Consider the following 16263-nt stretch of genomic DNA (forward strand, 5'->3'; position numbering starts at 1 on the left):
AGGCGTTCTGAATAACTTGAAAATTTATAATTAAAAAGTTGAATCATACTTTGTTTGGGATTTAATATCCAATAGCTGAGCGCATACCAAGACCGGTACCTTGGGAAATCCCCAGTAATGAAGATATTAAAAATATATTGGAATGATAAAAGTCTAATTTCAAGCGGTAAATAGTTTGATTGTATAGGGTTTGACGTCCTATTAACAGCTGAGGTAAGTAAATGGAGGTAAATCTCCAATATTATATTCAATTTTATTTTCACAATTGTATATCTTCTCTTTTATTTTTAATTCCTTGATGGTATTTTATTTTTATACTTTGCAAACTTCAATTGATTATTTTCAATATATGGTATTTATTGTTTCGATATTTGCATTTTGTTCATAAATCTTGCTGTATTTTCAAGTAAGAACTTCTAAAAGATAATCAAAATGAAAAGAAAATAAAAAAAATACATACACTCGAACTTCGTTATCTCGAACTCTTATTACTCGATGTGTCCGTTTATCTCGAAGTATCTCTCCAGTCCCGGCCAAATCTCTTCTTTATCTTAGTAAATAAAACTCTGATAATTCGAACCCTGAAAACTCAAAACACTCGGATACCTCGAAGTAAGATATTGGTTTCAATAGCGTAAATCCAACGTCAAAAAATCGTCTACTGAAATAGTGTTCGAACTTCATTTCGTCAATTATTTATTCTTTGATATAAATAAAACGCAAAGCTATGGCATTTCGCCATTCCGTGTTTATGAACATCTCTCGTGAGTAGACTAGCATGAAATCGGTAAAATAATTTACGATAAAGCTTAAGACTGTAAAGTGTGCGGACTGTCAAAAACACGTTGTTCACAATAAAAAAACAACACTTTGCGAGTATTTCCAAAAGGACAAAGTTATTTTGATTGGACAGTTTAGAAAGATTGGGTTGGTTTGGATTTATTTAGTTCAGTGTCCAGTCTGCAACAGGTTATATTAAAAATAGTAATAACAAATATAACAAATGTTAGCAAGACGTGGAACAGCATCTCTACACTAGAAATAAAAGGCAAACATCCAAGAGACAATACAATACGTCAGCAATTACAGACCATGCTTACCCAAACCACCACATCATAGACTGGAACAACTCGACAGTACTTGAAAGGGAGGACAACTGGAAAGTCAGGAAAATCAAAGAATTCATCTTGGTTGGGGAAGAATGGGATTCTATGAACAGAGACGAAGGGCGCCACCAGCTAAGTCCATTTTATGACCCCATTTTAACATCCTGTAAGGTGTTATTGGGCGAAATGTCTCAGTGGTTAAGAGTGGAGACATCGGTCATTTACACTATTTGCTTGACAAAGGAAACAAACATTTTTGAAAGCTCGCAAAATAAGTTTTCAATTCCTGTTTGTGTTCAAAACAAACTTAGTCTTTATCAGTCATACCAAACTGAAGAATCTTATTCCGAGTGCATGTGTTAATAAAATAAATCCAAACCAACTCAGTGTTCACTCATGACAAGTTGCTCTGAAACAACCTCATCATCGTATGTACGAATGGTATTGGAATAGGTTTTCCCGTATCTTCTCACAATTTGTCTTGTCATGATGAATGCAATTGTACATAGTAAAAGTAGTAGAAAGCTCTCTATCAGAATCAAGTAAAGATTCCACATATTGTCAACTTTCAGTAAGTAAAACATTAATACAATGCTCAGGACATAACCAATCAAAGAAGTCATAGCAATCAAAGACGAAATTTTCCCTGTTACCGGGGTGATGTATTCATTTGTCCAAACAAGCAATAGAGAAAACAATACAACTTGAAAACATCCAATCACCACCAACGAAGTGTATCTACCTACTACACTGTTCAACAAAAAGCTTATCACGAAAGCTGAAAGTGACAGAAAGATAAGAAAACAATGGATACCAGCAATCACCATCGTATTGTAATGACATGTAAGGAACATTGTCACCACTGTAGAGGTCAGAACGATTCCGTATACAGCATACTCTATTATAACAATATACACATATAGATGATAACTCAGAAAGTCTGGATAAATTATTAACTCGGTTAGCAAATCCATAGATCTGTCGGTACCTGTTGTGCATAATGTCAAACAGGCACTCATGATGATAACAGCTATAACTTTAACCTTCATTGGTAACTCTCTAGGTTGGTTTTGTGATCTCGCGTAGTTTGTTGCATTCCCAACTAATACGGATTTCTTACATACACAACTCAATAGAAACAAAACAACAGCAATAACAGCTATACACAAAGCCATTATTGAATATGGAATGTATAGACGAGACGATAGACCACGATAATCAGGGGTAAAACTAAAACTTCCATTCGAGTATATATATTTGAGGTGAATCCTATATGGCTTCACAATCCGGAGAGAGGTGAAACGGCCGAGTCTGTGTAGAAGGTACAGGACTAAAAAGGTGATCCGGTTGTCCCTCCACATTGACAGGATCTCTGCATTTCCACCTATCGAGTAGAAATGTCAATATTATTATAACAACTGTTGTTAATATAAAAATATAAAAATAATTTCGACTATTATGGAAGTAATCACATTAATTTGACTTTTTATCAATGACACGAATTTTGGAGTTTATTTAACACTCAACCATAAATAGTTAACATTTAAAGTGCTATGCCAAATTAAAGGTTATAGTAATTGTTCCCTTAATAAGATTATTATCCAACAGTATTTCAAGTCCCTGTACCACAGTATTTACGCTAGTATTCATTTAGCACTCTACAACATTTACTTTTTTTCGCACATTAACACTTTCAATTTCACTCAAAATATGTTTTGCATTTTTGAGAAAACTACAGTAAAACTACATATTTTATAATATAAGCATTTTGAAGGAACCACAACATCTTCATGTATATCCAAAAGTATCAGTTAATAAAATCAAATGTCACAACAAACTCTTATCACATATTGAATTAAATAAATGAAATGAAGCAGATTTATAGACGGCACAATATCAGATCCCCAATTCTGCAGCGGGTTACCACATCAGTCGTCTCTTACGATACATGTGGTGGGGTTTTTTCTCGATCCCAAACCTGCAGGGTGGGAGGTAGGGTATGTTTAAGTAATAGCCCTCCTGCGACAGCGCGGATCTGAACCCGCGTTTTATATCACGACAAATGCACCCATTGGATGAACCAGTTGTTGCCATTTCCCAAAGTGCTAATCATTAGGCTTGAACATTTTTTTTATTTGTTTCATTTATTATTATTTATAATCGGGTGAAATATATTCATTAGATCTTTTGTTTGTTGAGTGTTTAACATTATCACATTCGAAGGTCTCGAGAGTACAGGTGTAGGGGAGACACCACCTCAAACAGCAATTAGATAGAAAACAAAGGACATAGGAAACGAAAAAGATCTCAAGTATTGCAATATGAACAGCAGTTCAATTTCGGTTTCTTACATGTCCTCCTAAGACACTGAAGAAAACATCCGATTCTGTAGAGGGCCCCATATTAGTCACCCTTAACGATACACGAAGTCATACAGTAGTTCTATTCTTGGTTTCCCCCATTAAACCCCTAATCAGAGGACAAAGAAGAAACCATCCTCGCTTCTGCACGCCCCCATATCAGGATACGGCACGCCCCAATATCATGATACGGCACGCCCCCATATCAGGATACGACACGCCCCCATATCAGGACACGGCACGCCCCTATATCAGGATACGGCACGCCTAGTCTTTACCCCGAATCTGCACTGGTTGCCATTAGCGCAATGAGCAGGTTTGTGTACTGCTTTTATAACATACCTGGAATTAATCAGGTCGGGGGTTGAAAAAGAATATTCTTTCATTTTCTACTGCATTTTGTCAGTGTCAACTATAAGGGAACCCCTCACAGAATTAGGGATTTGCATCTGTGACTGCTACTGCGGTAAATAAAAATGACCAAAATGCAATATTTCGCAGCCAAAACACCCATTTCAATTATTTTCGTTCCTCTGTAACAAGATTTTAGCTTCCTAAAGCCTTAATTCATCCGTCAGAAATAGAAAAATTAAATTACCTATGATAACCACCATCATTGCAATGCCCTGAATAACGTGTACGGAAATCGCCGCCCAGTACAAGGAGCACCATGGCGCGACAGCCATTGTACAAGCTAGTACAAGTAGGCATGGGCCAAAAACAAGATCCCGGTTGACTTTTTCGTAGAAAATGCCACCAGTCAATGCTCCTAGACCACAGCCAATTACAAACGACCATAAAAACCACTGTCCATCTTCCGAATTTTCGCTGCTGCTTATTACCATGAAGTCCCGTAAGGTGATTCCACTACCACTAAGTATTTGCACCCAACCCTGCAAAAAATATTCACACATACATGTACTAACATGCTAACATACTAACATTCGTTCGCATTCAGTTCCAGTGTAATTTTTCGTTCATTGCGTAGCCTCCCATTATATTTGTTTTGACTGTATTGCCGGTATCAGGATCCCCAACAAAAAAAATCAGGTATAATGACTTCAAGAGATATGTTACACATCTATGACATTAAAGTTTCACACAAAAATAAGAATGTTGTCAAATATTTTCATAAATAATGACTTAGCTGTGTCTTAGTGCTGATTGTTTGTTCTTTTAACGACCCCTCGACAGTTTTTATCATTAACGACCTATCAATAGCCGAAGTCTTTAAGGACGTGTCTCCATTTGTGTTGTGGATGCGTAATTACGTGTGTGTGCGAGAGGCAGGGTATGTTGGTGTACTTGCCTCCTTGTGATAGCACGGATATGATGCCGACTTTATAGTGCTATCTTACTGAATTACCATACCGAAGGCACCCAAAATCAGCAATCCGCGCTGTCACATTATACTGACAACGGGTGAACGAGTTGTTGCCGTTTCGGTGAAACATAATGTACTTACTAAAGTAATGAACGCAGCATAAATACATAGTGTATAACCGATGTCTTGGGTCCTGTTATTCAAGTTAATTGTCCAACACCGCAAGGAGACACTGTCTTCTGGCATATTGATATGTATTGTACCTAGAATAAATAAAAATGCACAAATAATTATTTACATCAAAAATATACATCTGTATGTTCTATTCTTTTACTGTTAAGTTTGATGTAGCCCTTTTTGTGAACGCCATTCTTCAAACTTGAACAAAAGGTTAAAATGTTTTAAACAAAAAATAATACAAACGTATCAGTTGTAAAATAAGTCATATCTGATCGTAAATATCAATTGAATTTAAATAAATATGTAGCAATTTTTGTGAATCTCCCTTTACTGATAATAGCGAGTCATCTTCAATCCGGAATTCACCTATCCGTATTCTGTATCCTTTTTTCTAATATTATGATTAACATGCGTATATTTATGAATAAAATAGTTCTGTTGTATCCGCTATCTTGAATGGGCATGATCATTGCTACACTGGCCTTGCCGGACACAACGTCCTTATAAATACGAGTATTGTGGATATTTAAGTATAAAAACGATGGCGATTAACAAAGTTTTGGTTTTATTTTGTCTACGGTCCTTTAACAGCTAAGGTCATTTAAGGACGTGCCTTTTTCTGTGTAATGTAATTATTCATGTGTGAATGTGTGCCGGAGGCAGGGTATGTTGTTGTAGTTGCCTCTTTGTGATAGTGCGGATATGATGCATACTTTGTAGTGCTGGGGACAGAATCTATGATAGACAGGACGTTAAATAAAATAAAACCAAATCAAACCATCCTCACCCCTGCAGGTCGGGTTCGGTTTGGTTTTATTTTGTAAAAACGTCCTATTAACAGCTTAGGTCATTTAAGCACGTGCCTTCATGTATGTTGTGTAAGTGTACATTCGTGTATGTGGGACGAAGACAGGATATATTGGTGTAATTGCCTCATTGGGATAGTGCGGTTCCGATGCCGACTTTATAGTGCTATCTCAGTAAAATACCATGCGGAAGGCACCCAGCACAACATTCCACCCGGTCACATTATACTTAAATCGTGTGAACCAGTTGTTGCCATTACCCATAATGCTGAACGTTAAGCGGGGAATAACAACTACCATGTTTAAGGACTTCTGTATGTCCCTGCCTGGCAACAGAACCCATTGCCTTCCTCACCTGCGCGAAAGTTCACCGTTTAAGCCAAAAGTGAGGTGTGGCCAAGCCAGGCAAACCAAACCAAACATAGCCCCGTGCTTGGCTTTACCTCACTTTTGGCTTTTATATTGAACGTTCGCCAAGGTGAGGAAAGCAATGGGTTTAACGAACACAAAGAAACCTTTGTGTTGTACATTTTATAAACAAGTATCTGTTACTTTGGAATTTAGAAAAGCAGTTTTTTAGCTACTTTCAAAATATGATCCAAACATCCAACATAGCCACACTGGCCTTTCAGTTGTAGGACTGTTTTTATTGCTTCTCAAAAACATTTTTAGTTACTGACTCTAAATCGATGTAATTCATGTGAGCGTTAAGGCCCGTTGGGCCTCTTGTTATGGACGACTAAGGTTGTCTGGGACTGCGGACAGAACCAAACGCCTTCCTTATCTGGGAGAACGTTCAGCATTTTTAAAGTATAACGGGTGCATGTCAATGAGGCTGATCTTCATTGGGTAGAATATTGGCGTGAGTTATGCAAGTATGGCCTTTTCTCAGTTGCTATAGGACAACTCACTCTCTGCATTTACAGTGCACCATGAGGATACTATATTGTACACTGCAGATACATTTCTATATTATTTATTATACATTTTTAAGTCTCCGTCAATATGTAACGGCAACACAAAACGTTTGACAGGCGGGTTTCACATAGCTAAAGAAATCATTTGTAACAAGAAACACAAGTTTGCAAAAGCAACAATTCCTGGTATATATCATATTAACAATATCATTATGGTAGCGTCGATGTTATGGCCTATATTTCAAGTGATTTGTAGACAGACCCAGCGATTTCTTTCAAGCCTGCTGAATAAGTTGTGTATCTTTTGTAACAAACTTCCGTGAATGTAATCAGATAGAGCCAGTTGTGCATTGTGACGTGCTACGATTATGTCGGTCAAGGAACCGTGACATTATGTCTCCATGTCAGGATATATACGCGGTCATTATGATAATTAGTCATTATGGCTGAAGTTAAAGGGAGTTGTCAGTTCGTACAAAACAATCTATTCGCATGGCATTTTACATATTTGTGAAGCGTGTTCGTTATTAAAATATAAATAATGAACCAGTTTCATAGTTCCATAAATAAGTGTTGCCATGCGTTTTCAATTTTTTGTCACCACATAGGGACTAATGACGCTGTGGTCAGTCACTGGTAACATTGTATAATGTTGTATTGGGTGTCAACGTCCTTGAAACAGCAAAGGTCATATTAAGACGGGTACCTAGGGAGAAAATAAAATGTGAGGAAGCGTCCAAACTTCTGCTTTTGGTGCAGCAGGTCAATTTTGGTCTCTTCAGTGTTTTCGAAGCACCGAAGACCCCTGATTCCGCAAAAGTCCAATATAAGTCGTCTCATGCGATATGAAGTGGAAATATATATATAAAGTTATACGATTGGATGAATCGGGCAAGTGTCCCCTCCCACGTCCTTGTACATCTGAGGCCATATGAGGACGGTTTTCCAGGGCGACAACCAAAGAGGAAAAACCTGACTTTAGCGGACCTCATACATATTAGTCGCCTATTACATTAACATATAGGACTGTTCTTTCCTCGAACCTGAGCAAAGCTGAACTAATCATTCAAAATATATTACTTGAAAAACACCAAGATAGTTTGCCTTGCGGAGCTATAAGTTTGCATACAAACGCGCAGTAGTACAACAAACACAAACACAATTATATAGTTAGTTCCTTGTAACGTGTATTCGTATAGTCTCAGGACAGCACTACAGCGACGGAAATAATACAAACATACAATACACACAGGCGATAATCATGCAATAATGTCGGGTATATATACCTTGTAAATCTGAAAATAGTCTGACTTCTCGTTGAGGAATAGTAGATCTGTTGACGTGTACGTTTTATGACAGTAATCCTGACGGTGTTGCCGTCACAATATTTCTGTAAAACACTATTTGTTCGTGTACATTCGAATATGTCGATCACCGACAGCTACCAACTGACGTAACTATGACCTTTTTGATGAATATACTGGCGCCCGAACCTTCTGGTTAAACCAAAATGACATCACTACCAACTTGTCCTTTGTTAGGCTCTTTTCTCGGAACTGGTTGGCTCATTTCCTCCTTTCTGGGTGGAGTAGGTCCGAATTATGGCAGTGTTCATTGAAAGAGAATTTCCCTGACTGTCTCATTAGCTGAATGTCTTAAACAAGATTGTCTACGTTAGTATGATTACTCTACAGAAATAAATGTGCTAATGGAGGTAAAGCGTAGCTCAACTGATTATTGAACGAATAGGCAAAATTCTTTTGTGCACGAACTTCTGTGTATGTAATCAAATACATCCGTATGTACAGGGAACCTGTTCGTTTCAGTTATTATTTAAATGCAAATTATACGCGTTACAGATATTTTCTGGTATGTTGATTTCATTGTTAAAGCTATTGTATTAATTAAGTGTTTGAGACTTGGAGACGGATGTATTCCGTTTTGTGAACAAACATTGTCAGAACCCTCGCCTTAATTAATGATTAGCTAGTTTATATGAGCAAAAGCAATATTAATACTTGTACATTTTGTTCTGTACAACAATAATTATTACCAAGTGTTTACAAGTCGCTCTGAAAAATTCGAAGAAAACAGAAATATTAGGCAAGTAATATGAACAATTGTTGAATGTGTATTACATATTGACATCCCCGCTACTATTCAAAAGTATGAAGTGGTTTTACTTCTTGGAAAAGTGTATTACAAGAACTTGAAATGGATAATAACTCACCTGGTGGGGGCATCGGCAGGACTGACACCAGCGATGTGTTATCACAAAGTAATACTGAAATATTTGGTCATTTGTGTGATATCGTCGGTAGTTGTGACCAACTCAAATTTAAATGAGTACTTGCCGATATATATAAAGATGACCTTAATGAAATTAATGCGATTCGTAACTGGCCAAAGGAAGACGTAGCGAGACTCCAACTGGTCAGTTGATAAGAAGAACAAATGGTGGAATAAGCCAGTGACAAACTATTGGATGACGTGTACATCTTATTTCTCTATGTCGATGACTCAATGAACGTTTCTGATCTCAACAATGTGTTAAGATATAAAGACCGTATAAAGTCTTCGTGTGAGAATTTGACTCCTTCAGGTACCCCTTACATAGATGAATTACAGAGTGGACAGCCACCCGGTACATTCCACCGAGAGTGTACACAATATGTATAGTACCCGTACAGGTCACGCGTCAATAGACAGAGACACTATCGAAGATTTGTTTCGTCTGGTCGTCGGTCTCCGGCACGATATGATGGACAGGTTAGATTACATGACATACAAACACAAGGAAGAGTTAAAAGAGTAAAACAAGGAAATTAGCACCCTTAGAACAGAAGTAACGAACAGGAATGACATCTTTATAAGGCAACAAAATGGAATGGTAAAAAACATGAAACGAGAAAGCTGAGGAAAGAAACTAGTATGTTGAAATCGGACATAACGGACACCACTACGACACAGAAAAAGCGAAATGTAACTGACAACAATGACTCAATTACTCAACAACTAAATGTAAAGGTAGCAGAGAACTATGAGATTGAGAAAAAACAATCGAATGATAAAATAAAGGTAAACAACATAGAACATGATGGTATAACAACAGAGAACATTAACACTTTAATCACAGACAGTTCCTCTGATGTTATTAATAACAGTACACCCTCAAAATCAGACATCGGCACAACGGACAGCTATTCTGACCGGGTGAAAAAAAGTGGTATCACGTCCCGTCGTAATAGACCGGTTCCCCAGACGAGTCCGCGGGAAAACAGGAAAACTAACACGCGTAAGGAACTAGAGGAACGATCGAAATACGTGTTTCAAGGTGTTCAACGCAAGAAACGCACAAAACGTATATTAATGTTTATGTTTGAGAAATATTGGAGGAGGATTATTTTGTGTCAGGGATTGTTTAATGGTTACAGAATGCAATATTGAATTTGATATACAGTTAAGTGTGGCAGCCATATTGAAATGTCCTTAAGGCTAACGGATCATACAACGAGGTCGTCGAATCCGTTATGGGATATGCGGCCGACAATGGCATTACAGTCACATATGTACGCATTTTAAAATACTGGGACAATTACAAAGAGCCTACATATACGACGAGAATTAATGTTATACAGAACGACTATGATGTAGCCATACAAAAGGAATGTTGGCCGCAAGGTGTGCTAGTCCGCGAGTGGTTTGACTGATTCGACCAGGACGGACAACGCTCATCTGTAACAGCAAACCAACAAAACGATCGCGATTGGATGGGTATACAGGATGACAACTACTGGTATGCAGGATTTGCAAGTGAAAAAGGCAACAACTACGATAGGTACCAAGGTAACTGGCTCAATGATTAAGTGCATAGCATACCTTGTTGCTGCGCTTGTTCGTATCATTCTAGCTGCCGTAATGAAATTACAGAGCTGGAACATGCGCGTTGTTATGTTTGGTACACCTTATTTATGTTAAACACTTTGTAATTCTGATATCAGTTTTTTAGCAGAACACTGGTTAATGCCGGAGCAATTGGGCTTCCTTGAAAGTATTGACAACGATTTCAAATATATCGGATGATGTGACGACAGGATACCAATAGAACCTGAAAATAGGAAAGCTCGTTGTTTTGGGGGAGTTGCTATGCTATGGCGTAAGCATCTTAAGGTACCGCCTCTACTGCAAGATGGCAGCGATAGAGTAATTGGTATATATGTTGATATTGGAAATATGTCATATTATATTATTGTTGTACTGATGCCGTCCACTAATTTACCTCTATGTGATTATAAAGATACCATGCAATGTATATGTGACATGTATGATAAATATGTTGAAAGTGGATCAGTAATAGTAATGGGAGACTTTAACGCCCATTTATCAAAAGAATTTGGTAGAAAGAACAGTGCTGAATCTAAAGAGAGAGGGCGAATTCTGCAGCATTTTATGCGAGATCGATTTCTGATATCTGCTTTTTACCAAAACTGGTCTGATGGGCCAAATTACACTTACCTTTCTGGTGTCGGTGGTAGGGTGTCTATGTTTTAACATGTTCTGGTGTCGACATCTAAAATTGATCTTGTCGAATCGTGTCGTATATGCGATGACCACTTTCTTAACGTGTCTGATCATCGACCTATACAACTTACATCACGCGTACTACTTTCTAAGCGTCATACTATAACTCCTGACTACTCCAGCAGACAGGTTTTTCCTCTTTGGTTGTCTTCCTGGAAAACCGTCCTCATATGACCTCAGATGTCGCGAGGAATAACCCCCTGTACAAGGACGTGGGAGAGGACACTTGCCCGATTCAAGATATTGAGTATTTAAGTAATTCTACTAGATCCCATCCAGATGAAACCGTCCTCATATGGCCTTAGATGTCGCGAAGACTTACCCCCTTAACAAGGACGTGGGAGGGAACACTTGCTGGTTTCATCCAACCGTATTACTTATATATATATTTATATATATACATTTCATATCGCATGAGACTACTTATATTGGACTTTTGCGGAATCAGGGGTCTTTGATGCTTCGAAAACACTGAATAGACCGAAATTGACCTGCTGCACCCAAAGACAGACAGACAGACATTCTTTATTTCCTCCTTTAGAAGATTTCATATTTCAAAACAGTTTTACAAAATGTATCTTAATTTATATATCAACATAGTTTTGAGAAGTAAATGTATCAAATAATGACGTATTTGACATTCATATAACTGCATTATATAATTCATAATACAAAATGTTCACTAGAATACCTATTCCTCATACAACCTTTACATATATACGTATATACTTATATATACATCAAAAGGTTATAGTATTTATAGAAAACTCTCCATCTCACATATCATTCCTTTGATATTTCCAGCCATATTGCTCATAAGTGTTTCCCACTCTAAATCAGTCAAATAACCATGTGAATGATGCCCAAGTAAAAAGCTACATTGGTCTTCAATGCTTAATTCTGAAAACTGTACATATGACAATACTTCTATAGCATTTGCAACACCATTCATCATGGATATCTTTACTTGTTTTATCACATACCTTACATATATCGACTTCATTCTCACAAGATATTGAGTATTTAAGTAATTATACTAGATCCCATACATGTTGTTGACAAATTTGTTTAGTGCTTAGTTGCAATATTGGATTTATTTCCGGATCATTATGGATAGCAGCATATCTCTTATGTTCATCACTTGTATTTAGTTTATCATTCCACCTTATGCAATAATTATCATATACAAATCTATTAATGAAACGTTTCCAGCATAACATCGGTGGTACGAGTATATTCAAAAGATGGTCATTGATAAATGACTCGATATTAAATTAAACCATTATGTTATATATATCAGGCAGAACTCCTATTTGATTAGTTGATGAACTACCATACATAAATTGGCATAGTCTAATAATAAAAAGTGTTTTCCATAAAAAAACTTAGCACCACTTAAACACAATTTGTTCCAAAACAATAGTTCCGTCTATCCACTTCGCTCCACATATCAAATTACCCTAAACACTGAGCAGTCACTGTTGAAGAGGAAGTTTTAGAAAGACCAATACAACGTCTACATACATATCTCTGTGTAAGTTCCAACTCTTCTACAGCTTTCTTAGTATATGAGTTCCAAAGCTCACACCTATACAACATACTTGAATATACAACACTTTTAATAATATTAAAACTTATTACAGGGTTCAGCCAAATGGGTTGAATACCAATACTTAAAAGTGAATTTAGGTTAGTCCTTCCTTTCACACAAGCATCAAACATACTACTGCTTGATTGTAAGTAATGGGTAAACGTTATCCAAGCGTACGTTTTCTGTGATGTCACTGGAATTATATCAGAACCAATTTTACATTGTATATGCCCACCTTCTTCTGACATCACACGTCGACGTGGAGATTGAAATACTACTAGAGAGCTCTTTGTGTAGTTATAACTGAGACGCCAACGAGTAGAATATCTAATTCTTTTTGAAGTAGCCCTATAGAGGCTGACAATACTTATGTGTCGTCCGCTAATAACACGCATGATACGTGTATGTCATTTATCGTAAGTCCAAGACCTCGATTGTCTAACTCACTAGCAAGGTCGTCAATCATAACAAGGAAAAACCAAGCAGAGAGAACTCGACCTTGACCTACCCCCTGACCTATAGTGTACGTCTGACTTCGTTTGCCTTCAAAAAGCACTGATGTTTTAACATCAATAAACGAGCTATATAAAAGTCTCCAAAATTTGCTATTGAATCCCAATTTATACTCTTTATACATTACCCTTTGATCCATACAGTGTTGAACGCTTTTTAATTGTCAAGAAAAGCTGCATATACTTTCGATCTCTAATTACAATGCATGTCTTTATAACTCTGAAGAACAGAACCTTTTCTAAAATTTTCGGTAAAACAGGCGTTAACGTTATATCCCTGCAATTATCCATTAATAATCTATCTCGTTTCCCTTCCTTGAATAAAGTTATCACAATACCATATTTAATATGTTCTGGATAACTTTCGCTTTCGATAATGTTATTAAACATATCTACAATTATCTCCATCATAGTGTTACTAGCATATTTTATATGTTCTAATACTAATCCATCATGTCCCACCGTTTTGCCACAGTTCATATTAGAAATAGCGCGCTTCACTTCTGGTATAGATACCGGATGATCACATATACCATCAGAGTTGTTATAACTTTCTATATGCATTTTACGTACGGAATTCTCAATATAGATCTTAAATTTATCATCAAAATGTGGTAGACTTAGGGGACATGCTAGTCTACTAAAGTGATCGTACCACGCTTCTCTCAGAATATCCGGATCACGCGTGATTTTCCCGTTTGCGAACAGTTTACATGAATGTGATTTTTTTCCTGTTGACCTCTTACGTCGCACGGCCTGGTAAAACGTTCCAATATCTATCTCTGCTAATGACTCTAATTCCGCAAATTGTTCACGATCATAGTCTTCGCGAGCTATATTTAGTTCATTGCGAAAACTTTTCTTAGCGGACTTATGATTCGAATAAGATTCGAACTGGAAACCTCTTGGTCGACCTTCACTAATCCACAACAACCTGAGAGTTCTCGTCCTAGCATACAATGCTTTAACTTGACGAGAATTCCAATACGGTTTTAAATAATGCTTGTATTGTTTTAAAGGCAGCGTTAAATTTCGCTTCATTATTAGATAAATTCACTATATTTTCAATGTCATTTGACTGTAAAGATGTATTTTCAATCAGCCTATTAAGGCTTTGGGTTCTGTCCCCTGGTCGAGACAATTAATTTCACACGGAGCGCCCGAGGTAACGCTCGAAAATTGGTATAAAATGGGGTAACGATTAGTTGATCGAATCAACGAGTTGTAGGACTAGGAACTGTAATAATATATATACCTGTCGACGTGAGTTGATAACTTTTTACCGAGGCTCAATAAGTCTTCAAAATAAATGTGTAGGTTTAACCGCGATATCAATTTTGTCACCTGACCAGAACTATCACTCTTGACCACTATTAAATGTCTTGACCAGGCGTTACTAAATGCGATCATGCTTTAAGATGTTGTGGTCAAGTATTCCTGTACATGATAAATGATTAATGAGTGATCAAGACCATATGTCATTCACGTTGAACTGAAACCCATAAATGAAAGCGTGCTAGTGAATTTTCCCACAGACTCTTTAAAAAGGAACTTGACAATCACATGAATACAGGATACTATTCGATATTTGTTTACAGACAGGTTTTAATGCCAAGGAAGATATCATAATCTATGTGATCCTGTACCAGTTCAAAGGCAGTATTCCACGAGTCTTTTGTGAATAGTTTGCTTTCGTCGTGGTAAATCTACCAGATCAACTGAACTATTACTTTAACATCATTGGGAAAGGGTGCTCGAGTTATGAATATATATTATTGTTTATTTGATTTAGCCTTATTCACACCTGTTTCCATACAGCAAACTTCATGAAAACATCTGTATCTCAAGCAACATTATTCACCAGAAGAGTCTGATTGAGCCCAAGCCGGGGAAAATTTCGTGCGTATAGGTAAAGAATACACAGTTAGTTTATCGTAAAATTTGAATCGGCTAACTGAATTGATGCATTTTAAACCCTATTTAAAGGTGAGGAGCCAAACGTACTGAAGGGTTGAATTCATTTCTTCTACGTATTTTATTGAATTAAAAATACAGGTGTATCCGTGCGCGTTTATAAGTGTATTGAAATAATATATTTAGAATCCTATTTAGAGGTGGGGATCCAAATGTTCTCCTGGTGTTTCCAGCAGGATTTTCCAAAGGAATCGAACAATTCGTACTGTTAATAAACTTTCTGAACTGTTCCAGAATTTTCCGTGCCAACATTTTTCTCAATTTAGGAAAACTCAATGAGCTCGTCCAATTTTTCCTTGTATATTTTAATTGGTGGACTCTCTACGAATATATTTCACTTGGTGTATTTTTATTGGATTTATATGTATTTCATAGGACGACCTGGTGAGAGTAATCCTGAAAATACAATTATACTTGTCTTGTTGTTTATTATGAATATCCACTGAGTAAAAAAGCGAGTCAGTCTGTTCTTGCTAGTGTCTCAAACTCAATAGTGAGGGAGTCAGGAAAACCAAACATGGCGCCAAATATTTTGTTAAATACATCACAATATTATTGATAGAGATTTGAAATATAAATTCTAATCAACATTTTTTTATCCAAAATAATTATAAACCCTTACACCTGCTGTACTCGCTGCATGTATCGAAAGAGGCGATCAATGTGCGAGGCCCTGCATAATTGGGGATTCGCTTTTGAGCCCACTACTAAGGGACACAAAAACGATCAAATAAATCTGCTGTATCCATTGAAATATTTGGGATCTTTCTACTTTTAAGTACCTTTAATTTCCTAGCGCCTTGCCTGGCATCACCTCACTTTTGGCTTAAATGTTGAACGTTCGCCTAGATGAGGAAGGCAATAGGTTCTGTCCCTAGGCCAGGTCATGTTAAGTCCTCAAAAATGGAAGAT

The 16263-nt window shown here is 37.0% G+C and overlaps 1 long non-coding RNA gene across 1 annotated transcript; it reads right to left on the reverse strand.

The window, feature by feature from the left end:
* Positions 1 to 2403: 2403 nt before the first annotated feature.
* On the reverse strand, positions 2404 to 5006 carry LOC110459201. Its single transcript, XR_002463870.1, has 3 exons — positions 4932 to 5006; positions 4065 to 4359; positions 2404 to 2490 (listed from the first exon to the last, which is right to left on the reverse strand). It is a non-coding gene; the product is annotated as an uncharacterized LOC110459201 (long non-coding RNA).
* Between the last annotated feature and the right edge of the window lie 11257 nt (positions 5007 to 16263).

Source organism: Mizuhopecten yessoensis, unplaced genomic scaffold (assembly GCF_002113885.1).
Source record: "Mizuhopecten yessoensis strain PY_sf001 unplaced genomic scaffold, ASM211388v2 scaffold1313, whole genome shotgun sequence".
NCBI classification, from domain to species: domain Eukaryota; kingdom Metazoa; phylum Mollusca; class Bivalvia; order Pectinida; family Pectinidae; genus Mizuhopecten; species Mizuhopecten yessoensis.